Source organism: Erythrolamprus reginae, chromosome 10 (assembly GCF_031021105.1).
Source record: "Erythrolamprus reginae isolate rEryReg1 chromosome 10, rEryReg1.hap1, whole genome shotgun sequence".
Taxonomy (NCBI): Eukaryota; Metazoa; Chordata; class Lepidosauria; order Squamata; family Dipsadidae; genus Erythrolamprus; species Erythrolamprus reginae.
This window is the reverse complement of record NC_091959.1, coordinates 30,418,044-30,434,353: the sequence shown is the minus strand read 5'-3', so window position 1 is coordinate 30,434,353 and position 16,310 is coordinate 30,418,044. Positions and strand designations below refer to the sequence as shown.

Sequence of the window (16,310 nt, the reverse complement as noted above, 5' to 3'; positions counted from 1 at the left end):
TTTAATGTGGGCCACAGTAAAAAATGACAATAAAGGTTACCTTATCTATCTTATTTTATTTTACACACTGACACACACAGAGAGGAAGGGGTTAGGCTGTTTTCCAAGGCAGCAAAAGTCCAGACAAGGAATAAGGGATGGAAGCTGACCACGGAGAGATTATTCAACCTGGAAACAAGGGGGAACTTTCTGAGGGTGAAAGAGATCAACCAGTGCAACAGAAGTTGCTTGTGGAGGTCGTGAGAGCTCCAACACTTGAGACTTTCAAGAGATTAGATTAGATTTATTGGATTTATATGCCGCCCCTCTCCGCAGAGGAGATTGAATGGCCATTTGTCTGAAATGGTGCGGGGACTCCTGCTTGAGCGGGGTTGGACTAGATTAGGGGTCTCCAACCGCCGGTCCGCGGACCGGCACCGGGCCGCTGGGGGTTTTCAGCCGGTCCGCGGCGCCAGGGCCCCCTCGGCCTTTCCGCGCTGCCCACCGCCCGCCCGATTTGCCCCCTCTGCTCCTCTGCCACCTCCTGCCTTTCACTGCAGCTCCTCCCGCACCCGGAACGCACGCCCTGCCCGCCTCACATTTGCCGAGAGGACTTTCGCCCCGGGCTCTCAGCAAGGGGGCTGCATGAGAGGCGGGGCCGGCGGAAGGTGATATTCAATGTCGGGGGCGCACGGGCGGTCTTGCGCGCGCTCCCTATCTCCCTGCTAGCCCACTCGGAATACTGTATTCAAAATAAGAAAAGCCTTCGCCGGCAAAGGCTTTTCTTATTTTGAATACGTATTCCGAGTGGGCTAGCAGGGAGATAGGGAGCACGCGCAAGACCGCCCGTGCGCCCCCGACATTGAATATCACCTTCCGCCGGCCCCGCCTCTCATGCAAACCCCCTTGCTGAGAGCCCGGGGCGAAAGTCCTCTCGGCAAATGTGAGGCGGGCAGGGCGTGCGCGCGTCACCGCTGAGAAGAACGGAGAGAGAACGAGAGTGAGTGAAAGCAACAGACAGCAAGATAGAGAGAAAGTGAGAAAGAGAGAGTGAGAGAAAGGGGGGGAGAGAAAGAGATAGCAAGAGAGAGAGAACAAGAGAGAGAAAGAGCGTGAGAAACAAAACAAGAGAGAAAGAGAGAGAGAGAGAAAGCAAAAGAGACAGAAAGAAAACAAGAGAGAGAAAGTGAGAAGAAGAGAGAGAAAGAGGGGGAGAGAGAGAGAAAGAGAGAGGGGGGAGAGAGAGAAAGAGAGGGAGAAAGAGAGGGAAAGGGGGGAGAGATAGCAAGAGAGGGAGAGAGAAAGAGAGAGGGAAAGGGGGAGAGAGGGGGGAGAGAAAGAGGAGATAAAGGAAGAGGAGAGAGAGAAAGGAAGAGAAAGAAAGAAAGAGGGATAGAAAGAGAGAGAGAGTGAGAGATGCTCAGTGAGCCTTTCTTTGAAGTTGCCTTTCTTTCTTTCTTTCTTTCTTTCTTTCTTTCTTTCTTTCTTTCTTGCTCTTTTTCTTTCTCTCTTTTACCTTTCCTTCCTCTATTTCTTTTCTTTCTCCTTCCTACCTTCTTCCCTCCCTCCCTCCAGTCCTTCCTCTCTTACTCTCCCCTTTCATAAGTTTCCTTGCTTCCTTCCTCTGTTCCTGTCCCTTCCCTCTTTCCTTCTTTCTTCCTTCCTTCCTTCCTTTCCTCCCTTCCTTTCCTCCCTCCATTTCTTGCTTTCCTTTTCCTTCCTCCCTTCTTTCCTCCCTCATTCCCTTCTTTCACTCCTTCCTCTCTTACTCTCCCCTTTCACACCTTTCTTTGCTTCTTTGCACCCTTCTTCTGTTCCTGTACCTTCCCTCTTTCCTTCCTTCCTTCCCACCCTCCGTCCATTCATTCACCCATTCCTCTCTTGATCGCCCCTTTTACGGCGCCGCTGACAGCTAGCTCCCCCCCCCCCCCACCGGGCCATGGAAAACTGGTCTAGTTGAAAGCCGGTCCCTGGTGCAAAAAAGGTTGGGGACCTCTGGACTAGATGACCCACAAGGTCCCTTCCAGCTCTCCAAGCAAGCTAATTTAAAGCACCTGCCCAGACCGCGTGCCTCCCTCAATCACCCACACCTGTGAGGCCAAGCGCCAGGTGCCTTTCCCGGCGCGCTCTCTCCCATCGACTGCCCCGGCTGCGATTGGCTGCTTTGGAAACCTGTCCCTCGGATTGGCTGAGCGGCCTCTTCTCCCCCGAGGGGGCGGGACATTTTAAAAACGTCGACGGACTGCTCGGGCTGAGGTAAAAGCAGCGCGTGCAGCCGCGTTTCGCTCGTGCTTTTTCCCCTGTCGGAACAGGAGGCTGCGGGCCGTGCGAGGAACCCGTCTCTCCCCACGGCGTCCCCGCAGCCCAAGGCTTCGCAGACGGAGACCGCGATGGGTGCCTCTCGCACGGTGAGATAATCCTGCCTTGAGGCTCTTAGACGTTGTGGGACGCTGGGGGGAACTAATGCATATAGGGAGTAAAGAAGTAACTTGTGCTAGTACAGTACTTGTATATAAATATTGTATCTTTGTATACCATGACAAAACAAAAAAATAAATAAAATAATAAATAGTGCCTGAGGTAATTTTAGTCTATTCTCGGAGTAAAAACAGCATTTGAGGTAATTTTAGTCTATTCTTGGGGAGTAAAAAAAGGCAACTGGAGTAATTTTAGTTGATTCCCAGAGAGTAAGGAAAGGACCTGAGATAATTTTTACCAGGCCGTGTATTTCCTCAGGAGTAAAAAACACCACTGGTGGTTGAGGTGTATCTTATTTAAAGGACTCCCAACCCCACAGCTCACCTATGGGGAATTAACTCAGTCCCACGAAGTGAGTTTCCCTCAGGGAAATTTGGCAAATTTCTAGGTCCTGAATAATTTTAACCAAGGCTGGAGTTTTTAGGAGTAAAATATAGATGGAATCTGTAATCTCAGCTGTGTTCTATTCAACTATCATCTGAATTCTATTCAGCTCTAATTATCTATCTCAGCTGTGTTCAAAGGACCGCAGACCAATGAGAGTTAAAAGTAGCTTAAAAGGAGGAATAAAACAGGGAATTTTAGCCAGATGATACATATAGACAGAAACAAACATGGAAGACTGATGGCAGAAAAAAAACCTCATGGTCCATCTAGTCTGCCCTTATACTATTTCCTGTATTTTATCTTAGGATGGATCTATGTTTATCCCAGGCATGTTTCAATTCAGTTACTGTGGATTTATCTACCATATCTGCTGGAAGTTTGTTCCAAGCATCAACTACTCTTTCAGTAAAATAATATTTTCTTTGCCCCAACTAACCTCAGATTGTGCCCCCTTGTATGTATGTATGCAGGTAAATAGATGATACCTACATAGACATGTATGGAGATATGTATACTAGATATGTATGATAGATAAGTATTTTGATAGATGATTGGATGGATTTAAAAACTGGACCTTTGCAGTGGGGCGGGAAAGCAGCCTCCACCCATGAATACTACTATTCAAAATGGACAGTAATTTTGTGTGTATGTGTGATATATGTGTGATGTATGTAGAGAGATGATACATATAGATAGAAACGTAGAAACATGGAAGACTGACAGCAGAAAAAAACCTCCTGATCCATCTAGTCTGCCCTTATACTACTTCCTGTATTTTATCTTAGGATGGATCTATGTTTTTCCCAGGCATGTTTAAATTCAGTTCCTGTGGATTTACCAACTCACATCTGCTGGAAGTTTGTTCCAAGTATCTACTACTCTTTTAATAAAATATTTTCTCACGTTACTTCTGATCTTTCCCCAACTAGCCTCAGATTGTGCCACCTTGTATGTATGTATGCATGTAAATAGATGATACCTACATAGACATGTATGGAGATATGTATACTAGATATGTATGATAGATAAGTATTTGGATAGATGATTGGATGGATTTAAAAACTGGACCTTTGCAGTGGGGCGGGAAAGCAGCCTCCACCCATGAATACTACTATTCAAAATGGACAGTAATTTTGTGTGTATGTGTGATATATGTGTGATGTATGTAGAGAGATGATACATATAGATAGAAACGTAGAAACATGGAAGACTGACAGCAGAAAAAAACCTCCTGATCCATCTAGTCTGCCCTTATACTACTTCCTGTATTTTATCTTAGGATGGATCTATGTTTTTCCCAGGCATGTTTAAATTCAGTTCCTGTGGATTTACCAACTCACATCTGCTGGAAGTTTGTTCCAAGTATCTACTACTCTTTTAATAAAATATTTTCTCACGTTACTTCTGATCTTTCCCCAACTAGCCTCAGATTGTGCCACCTTGTATGTATGTATGCATGTAAATAGATGATACCTACATAGACATGTATGGAGATATGTATACTAGATATGTATGATAGATAAGTATTTGGATAGATGATAGGATGGATAAATTTGGAGAGAGCAACGCAATTTCAATTTTAATGTGGGCCAATGTGACCACAATAAAAAGTGACAATAAAAGTATCTTGTTTTATTTTACACACTGAAGTTATACAAGTCCAGGAGCTGATCCTTGCTTTCAGGAATTAAAGCCAAATATTGGGATTGAGGTAATTGTAGCCAAGGCTCAATTTGTTAAAACAAAACATGTAGAGGACTAGCTACTTCAAGGAACTAATGGCAAAAGTTACCTAAAATTAAGTCATGTCTAAATTCAGTTACTGTGCATTTACCAACCCACATCTGCTGGAAGTTTCTTCCAAGTATCTACTACTCTTTTAATAAAATAATATTTTCTTTGGTTGCTTCTGATCTGTCCCCCAACTAACCTCAGATTGTGCCTTCTTGTATGTATGTATGTAAATAGATATCTACATAGATATGTATGACATTTGTATACTAGATATGTATGATAGATAAATATATAGATGATAGATGGATGGATGGATAATTTTGGAGAGAGCAACACAATTTCATTTTTAATGTGGGCCAATGTGCCCACAGTAAAAAGTGACAATAAAAGAATCTTGTTTTATTTTACACACTGAAAGGCATAGAGAGGAAGGGGTTAGGCTGTTTTCTAAGGCACCAAAAGGCCAGACAAGGAATAAGGGATGGAAACTGACCACGGAGAGATTATTCAACCTGGAAACAAGGGGGAACTTTCTGAGGGTGAAACAGAAGTTGCTTGTGGAGGTCGTGACAGCTCCAACACTTTAAAGAGGAGATTGAATGGCCATTTGTCTGAAATGCTGCAGGGACTGCTGCATGAGCGGGGTTGGACTAGATGACCCACAAGGTCCCTTCCAGCTCTCGTAGCAAGCTAATTTAAAGCACCTGCCCAGACCACGTGCCTCCCTCAATCACCCACACCTGTGAGGCCAAGCGCCAGGTGCCTTTCCCGGCACGCGCTCTCCCACTCACCGCCCCGGCTGCGATTGGTTGCTTTGGAAACTTATCCCTCGGATTGGCTGAGCGGCCTCTTCTCCCCCGAGGGGGCGGGACACTTTAAAAACGTGGATGGACTGCTCGGGCTGAGGTAAAAGCAGCACGTGCAGCCGCGTTTCGCTCGTGTTTTTTCCCCTCTCGGAAGAGGAGGCTGCGGGCCGTGCGAGGAACCCGTCTCTCCCCACGGCGCCCCCGCAGCCCAAGGCTTCGCAGATGGAGACCGCTATGGGTGCCTCTCGCACTGTGAGATAATCCTGCCTTGAGGCTCTTAGACGTTGTGGGACGCTAGGGGAGCTAATGCATATAGGGAGTAAAGAAGTAACTTGTGCTAGTACTTGTATATAAATATTGTATCTTTGTATACCATGACAAAACAAATAAATAAATAAAATAATAAATAGTGCCCATGGTAATTTTAGTCTATTCTCGGATCAAAAAGCATTTGAGATAATTTTAGTCTATTCTTGGGGAGTAAAAAAGGCAACTGGAGTAATTTTAGTTGATTCCCAGAGAGTAAGGAAGGCACCTGAGGTAATTTTTACCAGGCTGTGTATTTTCTCAGGAGTAAAAAACACCACTGGTGGTTGAGGTGTATCTTATTTAAAGGACTCCCAACCCCACAGCTCACCTATGGGGAATTAACTCAGACCCACGAAGTGAGTTTCCCACAAGGAAATTTGGCAAATTTCTAGGTCCTGGATAATTTTAACCAAGGCTGGAGTTTTTAGGAGTAAAATATGGATGGAATCTGTAATCTCAGCTGTGTTCTATTCAACTGTAATCTGAATTCTGAATAATGTACTGGTGGAAGCTGAGTTAATCTCTGCCAAGTCCTGTTGAAAGGACCAAACCATCACAGAGAAGTCATAATTAAAAATAGCTTTAAAACAGGTAAAGGTAAAAATTATTTTAGGAACTGACCTTGCTTTCAGGAATAAAGTGATTTTTGGGGGGGATCCCAGATAATTTTAGTCAAGGCTCAAATTTACTTGGCCACATAAAGTAGTACATAAACATATAGAGGGCTAGCTAATTCAAGTAAAGGCAAAAGTTATACAAGTCCAGGAGCTGACCCTTGCTTTCAGGAATTAAAGCCAATTCTTGATATTGAGGTAATTCTAGCCATGGCTCAGTTTGTTAAACAAAACATGTAGAGGACTAGCTACTTCAAGGAACTAATGGCAAAAGTTACCTAAAATTAAGTCATGTCTGGGAAATGACCTGACTTTCTTGCAGGAACTTGGGGGGGGGGGGGGAACACTAAGGCAATTTTAGGGATGCCTTCCTGTTCCTAGAGAGTAGCAGACACTCCTGTAGTTGGTGGTCATATCTTTGGGAACAGTAAAAACCAGGGGTCTGAAGTCTTCTCAAGGACACAACATTTGAATTCATCCCATCACGCCTGCTTTCACTTGTAAAAGCAGTTCAATTTTAAAAGCACCTTTTTAAAATTGATGAATTGGTTTTCTATTTTCTGAAAATCAGGTGGTCATTTGGTGATGTTGATTTTTTAAATTATTATTTCAAAGGCACTCTACGTGAAGGAAATCATGACAGACAAGCAGTCGAAGACATCAAAGGTAGGTCAGGTTGAATTCACTTTCCAGTGTTGTATTTAACCAAAAAAGCCTGACTATTGCCAACATGTGGTTTATTACTGCAACATATGGTTTATTACTGCAAAAAACTTTGGGCCTTGCTAAAAGTTTACCCTAAGCCTAAGGAATGTTTTAATGATTTTTTGGGGGGGGATATAAAGTAATAATGGTTAAAATGTAATGAAAGTATCTAAAACATATAAACAATTTTTGATGTGAGATGATTTTAGCCATTGTCGGTGGTAGAACCAGAGGGGTCCCCATGGTTTTCCAATGCTGCGCAGTGATGCCTGAGCTGCCAGGCGGGAGGACCACTGCGGTTGGAGTGCTGGGTCTGTGGAAGAACGGGGAAGTGACTAAGGTGGGCAAGAGGGACGAAGAAAGCCCCCTTTACCTGCATGCAAGTACAAACGGGGATTTACTCTCTCTCTTCCCCCTCTCTCTCTCACACACACACTCACAGCCACGCAAAGATTCTCTTTCCTCCTGCCCCCTTCCAAAAGTCTCCAACTTCGCAGCTGCCACTGCTCCTCGCCTGTCCTGCCCCAGGAGTGGAGCCGGGCGCCGTTTCTCCCCACCCGACGGCTACAACTGGCAGTGCCCGATCCGCCCCTCACAAGACTGCCTTCCCCGCTGCAGCACTCGCCCGCCTGCCTTGCAGAGTCTGCGGTGGGGAGGTGCCAAGAGAGGCTCCCCCTGTAACTGCTCTCTCTCCTTGGTGGGGGCACCACAGCCTCTGGAGCCGCAGCCCCCACGTGGCCAGGGAAGGAAGAGGTGCAGGGAGCCCCTGTCCAATATCCCCGCAGCCCCCTTGGGAGGAAGCCCATCTAGGTGCTTGGCCAGCTGTTGCGCTCTGACGGGCTCCACAGAGAGAAAAAAAGAGAGGAAGAAAGAGAGAGAAAGAGACGGAGGGAGAAAGAAAGAAAGGGATGGAGAGAGAAAGAGGAAGGCTGGAAGGGAGAGGGGTGAGGGAAAGAGGGAGAGAGAGAGAAAGAAATAGAGGGGGGACGAAGAGAGAAAGAAAAGAGAGGAAGGAAGAGAAAGAAAGAAAGAGAGAGGGAGGAAGGAAGGAAGGAAGAAAGAGAGAAAGAGGGCGAGAGAAAAAGGCCGTTGCCTGTCTCATTCAATCCCTGGAAACTCACATTGCACAGCTTCTCTGGGGTTCCACTGAGTGACCCCTTCTGTCCCTGAGAGAGCAGTGAGGGCGAATCACCTGGAGGACGCACCTGCCAGCCCCCTCCAGTCCCTGAGGGTCTCCTCACTGTGGACTGTCTCCCTCCCATCTTCTCTTCCTTGGAAAGAATGCCGGTATAACTCAGACTTCTTAGAACTGAAAGTAAAGCTGGTGATGATCTGTGTATAAAGGAGAAGATTTGTGGCTTATGGTTGGAGTGAAGGGTCTTTAGTGTTCTCTGAGCTTGGTAGCTTGTTTTGCAGATGTTTTTATTAGGGAATATCAGTGCTAGGAGAGAGAAGGGTTCATTCTCTTTGGTTGGACTATGTGTTGACTCGGACATTGTTCACTGTTGGTCTGTTGGTCTGATACTAACCTTGGGAATTAACCTATGCGCATACAGGTGTTGTGGTTCTTTTGAGTCCGGCATTCTTTCCAAGGAAGAGAAGATGGGAGGGAGGCAGTCCACAGTGAGGGGGCCCTCAGGGACTGGAGGGGGCTGGCAGCTGCGTCCCCCAGGTGATTCGCCCTCACTGCTCTCTCAGGGACCGAAAGGGTCACTCAGGGGAACCCCAGAAAAGCTGTGCAGTGTGAGTCTCCAGGGACTGAATGAGACAGGCAATGGCCTTTCTCTCCCTCCCTCTTTCTCTTTCTTTCTCTCTCTTCCTTCCTCTTTTTTCTCTCTCTGTGGAGCTGGTTGGAGTGCAACAGACGGCCGAGCACCTGGATAGGCTTCCTCTCAGGGGGGCCGCAGGGATGGCGGGCAGGGGCCCTCTGCACCTCTTCCTTCTCGGACCACGTGGGGGCTGTGGCTCCAGAGGCTGCGGTGCCCCCACCGAGGGGAGAGAGCGGCTACAGGGGGAGCCTCTCCTGGCACCTCCCCACCGCAGACTCTGCAAGGCCGGCGGACAGGCGCTGTGGCGGGGAAGGCGGTCTTGGGAGGGGTGGATCGGGCACTGCCAGTTGCAGCCGTCGGGCGGGGAGAAACGGCACCCGGCTCCACCCCAGGGGCAGGAGAAGCGAGGAGCAGTAGTGGCTGAGAAGTTGGAGACCCTTGGAAGGGGGCAGGAGGGAAGAGAATCTTTGTGTGGCCATGAGTGTGTTTGTGAGACAGACGGGGAAGAGAGTGAGTAAATCCACCTTTCTACTTGCATGCAGGTTAAACGGGGATTTCTTCGTCCCTCTCACCCGCCTTTTTTTACTTCCTTCCTTCCTTTCCTCTCTGTGTCTCTTTCTCTCTTCCTTCCTTTCCCTCTGTCTTTTCCTTCCTTCCTTCCTTCCTTTCCTCTCTGTGTCTCTTTCTCTCTTCCTTTCCTTTCCCTCTGTCTTTTCCTTCCTTCCATTCCTCTCTGTGTCTCTTTCTCTCTTCCTTCCTTTCCCGCTGTCTTTTCTTTCCTTCCTTCCTTCCTTTCCTCTCTATGTCTCTTTCTCTCTTCCTTCCTTTCCCTCTGTCTTTTCCTTCCTTCCTTCCTTCCTTTCCTGTCTGTGTCTCTTTCTCTCTTCCTTTCCTTTCCCTCTGTCTTTTCTATCCTTCCTTCCTTCCTTTCCTCTCTGTGTCTCTTTCTCTCTTCCTTTCCTTTCCCTCTGTCTTTTCTTTCCTTCCTTCCTTCCTTTCCTCTCTGTGTCTCTTTCTCTCTTCCTTCCTTTCCCTCTGTCTTTTCTTTCCTTCCTTCCTTCCTTCCCTCTCTCTGTCTCTTTCTCTCTTCCTTCCTTTCCCTCTGTCTTTTCTTTCCTTCCTTCCTTCCTTTCCTCTCTGTGTCTCTTTCTCTCTTCCTTCCTTTCCCTCTGTCTTTTCTTTCCTTCCTTCCTTCCTTTCCTCTCTGTGTCTCTTTCTCTCTTCCTTCCTTTCCCTCTGTCTTTTCTTTCCTTCCTTCCTTCCTTTCCTCTCTGTGTCTCTTTCTCTCTTCCTTCCTTTCCCTCTGTCTTTTCTTTCCTTCCTTCCTTCCTTTCCTCTCTGTCTCTTTCTCTCTTCCTTCCTTTCCCTCTGTCTTTTCTTTCCTTCCTTCCTTCCTTTCCTCTCTGTCTCTTTCTCTCTTCCTTCCTTTCCCTCTGTCTTTTCTTTCCTTCCTTCCTTCCTTTCCTCTCTGTGTCTCTTTCTCTCTTCCTTCCTTTCCCTCTGTCTTTTCTTTCCTTCCTTCCTTTCCTCTCTTTGTCTCTTTCTCTCTTCCTTGCTTTCCCTCTCTCTTTTCTTTCCTTCCTTCCTTTCCTCTCTGTGTCTCTTTCTCTCTTCCTTTCCTTTCCCTCTGTCTTTTCTTTCCTTCCTTCCTTTCCTCTCTGTGTCTCTTTCTCTCTTCCTTCCTTTCCCTCTGTCTTTTCTTTCCTTCCTTCCTTCCTTCCTTTCCTCTCTGTGTCTCTTTCTCTCTTCCTTCCTTTCCCTCTCTCTTTCCTTTCCTTCCTTCCTTCCCTCTCTGTGTCTCTTTCTCTCTTCCTTCCTTTCCCTCTGTCTTTTCTTTTTTTTTGTAAAATATTTTTTATTATTTTCAAGGTAAAACGAACAAAGACATACAACATTAAACATTTAAGGAGCTACTATTGCTCCACTTATCATAGAAGTCTAACTAATACAAAATATAAAAAGCTCTAACTGTTACAAGATCTAAGCAGAAAAGCCACACTTGAAAATTACATTATCATTAAATTTAATTATAGATTTTTAAAATTAAAATTATTGATTGAGTTTCTTTATATATATATATTTTTGGACAAAAAATAATAATAATATACTTATATGTATATATATATCAAAAAACAATAAACAAATTATTAGTAATACAAAAAAATAATAATATAAACACTTCTGAGTTAGTTATAATATGAACTATATAAACTATATAATTCTATCTTATAATTTTTAAGTAATCATTTATTCTTATATGTTTAATTTTTAATACTATTTTTAACATTCCACCAATCATATACTTTATCCCAAATTTTATAAAATTCTGTTTCAGTTTGATTGTTCAACCTTTTAATCATCATATCTAGTTCTGCACACTCTATAATTTTTTTAAACACCTCAGAGTCTTTCGGTATCGTCTTTTCTTTCCATTTCTGCGCGAATGTTGTTATATGTATTATTAAATAGTAAATATCTTTTTTATACTTTATATTTGAAATACCCAATAAAAAAAATTCGGGAGATTTTTTAATCTTCTCCTTTGTTATTTCATTTATCCAATTCTCTACTTTATTCCAAAATATTTTTGTCTCCGGACAGGTCCACCATGTATGGTAATATGTACCAACTTCTTTTTTGCATTTCCAACAAATGGGCGATACCGAAGGAAACATTTTAGAGATTCTATATGGTGGAAGGTGCCATCTATAAAACATCTTAATTTGATTTTCTTTGAAAGAGATTGATTTTGTTATTTTCCAATTATAGGTCCATATCTTTTCCCAAGTGTCTAAATCAATCTCTTTGCCAAAATTTTTGCACCAACTGATCATATTATCTTTCAATATCCAACCTATCGTTCTATGATTTAGTAAATATTTATAAACATTTCCAATTATCTTTGCCCAGTACATAATTTGCCCAGTACATTATTTTCTTTTTTAAAAATGTAAGTCTTTACGTCTATTTGATATCTAGAACTAATCTGCATATAATGCCACCAATCTAAATCTATACCTAACTCGTATAGCTCTTGTTTTGTTCTTAATTTTAATTGATTATTTAACAGATCACTATATTTCCAGATCTTACCTTTTCCTTTAAGATTTGGGTGTACTATGGCTTCGAGGGGTGAAACCCATTCTGGCATTACTAAAAAATGATTTTTCTTTATTTCATTCCACACTTCTATCAATGCCTTTCTAATAACATTATTTTTAAAATATGAGTGGGTTCTTAACTTATCATACCAAACAAATGCATGCCACCCGACCATCAAGTCGTGGCCTTCTAGGTTAAGCAATCTTTGATTTTCTAATGTAAGCCATTCTTTTATCCATGTCAGAGCCGTGGCATGATAGTATAGTTTCCAATTTGGAAGCCCCAGGCCCCCTCTCTCCTTACGGTCTTCTAATTAATTTTGTTTTATTCTTGATTTTTTACCTTGCCAAATAAATTTTCTTATTATCTTATTCAATTCGGCAAAGAATTTCGCTCCTGGATTTATCGGAATCACTTGAAAAAGGAATAATATTTTTGGAAGGATATTCATTTTAACTGCGGAGATTCTTCCTACAAATGATAATTGTAAATTACTCCATATTTCTAAATCTTTTTTAATCTGACTTAATAATTTTAAATAATTGTCGTTTTTTAAAGATAGGTCTTTGGAGGTCATCCATATCCCTAAGTATTTCACTTTTTTCGTGATCTTCATGTTTGATAAGTCTCCTAAGTGTTTTCTCTGTATTTCAGTCATATTTTTTGTTAGTATCTGTGTCTTTTCCTTATTTATTTTCAATCCTGCGACTTTCCCATATTCTTCAATCACATTTATTAAATTTAGGATAGATTCTGTTGGGTCATCTAAAATAAAGACTACATCATCTGCAAATGCTTGTGTTTTATAAACTTCTTTTCTGATTTTCAATCCTTTTATTTTTCTGATCTGCTCTTATTTTTATCAGCAATACTTCTAAAGTCAAAATAAACAACAATGGTGATATTGGGCAACCTTGTCTTACTCCTCTTTGTATAACTACTTTTTCTGTTTGTTCACTATTTATTATAATTTTAGCAGTTTGTTCAGAATATATAGCGTCTATTATGTTAAAAAACTTTGTTCCTACTTCCATCTTATTTAATTGTATTTTCATAAAATTCCAGTCCACGTTGTCAAATGCTTTTTGAGCATCTAGAAATACAAGTGCCATTTGCTTTTCAGGGTGTTGTTCGTAGTATTCCAAAGTATTAACAATTATTCTTAAATTATTTTTAATTTGTCTTCCTGGTAAAAATCCATTTTGGTCACTATGTATCATGTTGTTTATAATACTTTTAAGTCTATCGGCAAATATTGATATAAAAATTTTATAGTCTACGTTCAACAATGAGATAGGTCTATAATTTTCAATTTTTTCTTTCTTGGTATCCGCCTTATGTATTAAGGTTATTAAAGTTTCTGACCAGGTTTTTGGTAATTTACCTGTTGTCAATATTTGATTATATATCCCAAGCATGTTGGAAAAGAATATTTCTAAATCTAGTTTGTAAAATTCAGCTGGTATTGCGTCTGGACCGGTCGCTTTATTATTTTTTTGATTCTTTATAGATTGTTTTAATTCTATATCTGTAACGGGTCTATTTAATCTTTGCTGTTGGGCTTCCGTTAAAACTGGAAGTTTTATTTGTTCCAAATATTTAAAAATTAAATCCTCGCTTATCTCTTCTTTCTTATATAATTGTTTATAGAATTCCGAAGCTATTTCCTTTTTGTCTTCTATTCTATGTTTTATAGTACCTTTTAAATCCATCAGATTTTTTATAATTTTATTTTCTCTCTCTTTTCTAAGTTTGTATGCCAGCCATCTTCCAGGTTTATTTGCATATTCAAAATAATCTTGTTTTGCTCTTTTTATCTTTTCTGCAATTGATTCTTGTTCTATTAATCTCAATTTATGTCTTATTAATTCTCTCTGATTTTTTAATTTGTCGTCCTTATCCTCTTTTTGCATTAAAATTTCTAATTTTCTTAATTCTTCTACTAATGTTTCTTGGTATTCTTTCTTTTCTTTATTCTTTTTTGCTGTGAATGCTATTGTTAATCCACGTATATATGCTTCGGTTGTGTCCCATAAATTTTGAGGGGTAGTATCTGCATTTTTATTTATTTTTAAGAAAATCTTTAACTCCTTCTCTATCCATTTCTTATATTCAGGATCTTTTATTATAGTTCTATTCATTGACCAATTCTTTATTATCCTTTTACCTTTCCAATATATGGATAGAGGGTTATGATCAGCCCAAGTATTTGGTTCTATTTCTATTTCACTTATTTGTTCCATTATGTGAGTAGGAGCCCATGCCATATCAATTCTCGACCAAGTCATGTGGATTGGAATAAAAAGTATACTGTTTATCTTTTAAATGCTGTTCTCGCCATACGTCTTTTAATGCCAATTCTGTTCTCATTTTCCAAAATGGTGCCGGTAATATTACCTTTTTTTTCTTTTCTTTTCTTTTCCCATTATAATCCATTTGGTCATCTGATATTGCATTAAAGTCTCCTATTATCATATTTTCAATTGAAAACTCATTGATTTTTTCATGTAGGTCTTTATAGAATTGTTTTTGATTATCATTTGGTGCATAAAATGAGACAATTGTTAAAGGTTTTATTTCTAAGTCTAATTGTACTATCCTTCCTTCCTTTCCCTCTGTCTTTTCTTTCCTTCCTTCCTTCCTTCCTTTCCTCTCTCTGTCTCTTTCTCGCTTCCTTCCTTTCCTTCTGTCTTTTCTTTCCTACCGTCCTTTCCTCTCTGTGTCTCTTTCTCTCTTCCTTTCCTTTCCCTCTGTCTTTTCTTTCCCTCCTTCCTTCCTTTCCTCTGTGTCTCTTTCTCTCTTCCTTCCTTTCCCTCTGTCTTTTCTTTCCTTCCTTCCTTCCTTTCCTCTCTGTGTCTCTTTCTCTCTTCCTTTCCTTTCCCTCTGTCTTTTCTTTCCTTCCTTCCTTCCTTCCCTCTCTGTATCTCTTTCTCTCTTCCTTCCTTTCCCTCTGTCTTTTCTTTCCTTCCTTCCTTCCTTCCTTTCCTCTCTCTGTCTCTTTCTCGCTTCCTTCCTTTCCCTCTGTCTTTTCTTTCCTTCCTTCCTTTCCTCTCTGTGTCTCTTTCTCTCTTCCTTCCTTTCCCTCTGTCTTTTCTTTCCTTCCTTCCTTCCTTTCCTCTCTGTGTCACTTTCTCTCTTCCTTTCTTCTGTCTTTCCTTTCTTTCCTTCCTTTCCTCTCTGTGTCTCTTTCTCTCTTCCTTCCTTTCCCTCTGTCTTTTCTTTCCTTCCTTCCTTCCTTTCCTCTCTGTGTCTCTTTCTCTCTTCCTTTCCTTTCCCTCTGTCTTTTCTTTCCTTCCTTCCTTCCTTTCCTCTCTGTGTCTCTTTCTCTCTTCCTTCCTTTCCCTCTGTCTTTTCTTTACTTCCTTCCTTCCTTCCTTTCCTCTCTGTGTCTCTTTCTCTCTTCCTTTCCTTTCCCTCTGTCTTTTCTTTCCCTCCTTCCTTCCTTTCCTCTCTGTGTCTCTTTATCCCTTCCTTCCTTTCCCTCTGTCTTTTCTTTCCTTCCTTCCTTCCTCTCCTCTCTGTGTCTCTTTCTCTCTTCCTTTCCTTTCCCTCTGTCTTTTCTTTCCTTCCTTCCTTCCTTTCCTCTCTGTGTCTCTTTCTCTCTTCCTTTCCTTTCCCTCTGTCTTTTCTTTCCTTCCTTCCTTCCTTCCTTTCCTCTCTGTGTCTCTCTCTTCCTTCCTTTCCCTCTGTCTTTTCTTTACTTCCTTCCTTCCTTCCTTTCCTCTCTGTGTCTCTTTCTCTCTTCCTTTCCTTTCCCTCTGTCTTTTTTTTCCCTCCATCTTTTCTTTCCCTCCTTCCTTCCTTTCCTCTCTGTGTCTCTTTCTCTCTTCCTTCCTTTCCCTCTGTCTTTTCTTTCCTTCCTTCCTTCCACTACTCTCTATGTCTCGTTCTTCCTTTCCTTTCCCTCTGTCTTTTCTTTCCTTCCTTCCTTCCTTTCCTCTCTGTGTCTCTTTCTCTCTTCCTTCCTTTCCCTCTGTCTTTTCTTTCCTTCCTTCCTTCCTTTCCTCTCTCTGTCTCTTTCTCGCTTCCTTCCTTTCCCTCTGTCTTTTCTTTCCTACCGTCCTTTCCTCTCTGTGTCTCTTTCTCTCTTCCTTTCCTTTCCCTCTGTCTTTTCCTTCCCTCCTTCCTTCCTTTCCTCTGTGTCTCTTTCTCTCTTCCTTCCTTTCCCTCTGTCTTTTCTTTCCTTCCTTCCTTCCTTTCCTCTCTGTGTCTCTTTCTCTCTTCCTTTCCTTTCCCTCTGTCTTTTCTTTCCTTCCTTCCTTCCTTTCCTCTGTGTGTCTCTTTCTCTCTTCCTTCCTTTCCCTCTGTCTTTTCTTTCCTTCCTTCCTTCCTTTCCTCTCTCTGTCTCTTTCTCGCTTCCTTCCTTTCCCTCTGTCTTTTCTTTCCTTCCTTCCTTCCTTTCCTCTCTCTGTCTCTTTCTCTCTTCC

General features: G+C 42.1%; 1 long non-coding RNA gene across 1 annotated transcript in view; it reads left to right on the top strand.

The window, feature by feature from the left end:
* Positions 1-2,232: 2,232 nt before the first annotated feature.
* Positions 2,233-16,310, top strand: part of LOC139172879 (uncharacterized) — a 139,298-nt gene continuing 125,220 nt past the window's right edge. Inside the window, exons 1-2 of the long non-coding RNA XR_011559948.1 lie at positions 2,233-2,387; positions 6,923-6,973. This is a non-coding gene — a long non-coding RNA (uncharacterized lncRNA). The remainder of the gene's footprint in view (positions 2,388-6,922; positions 6,974-16,310) is intronic.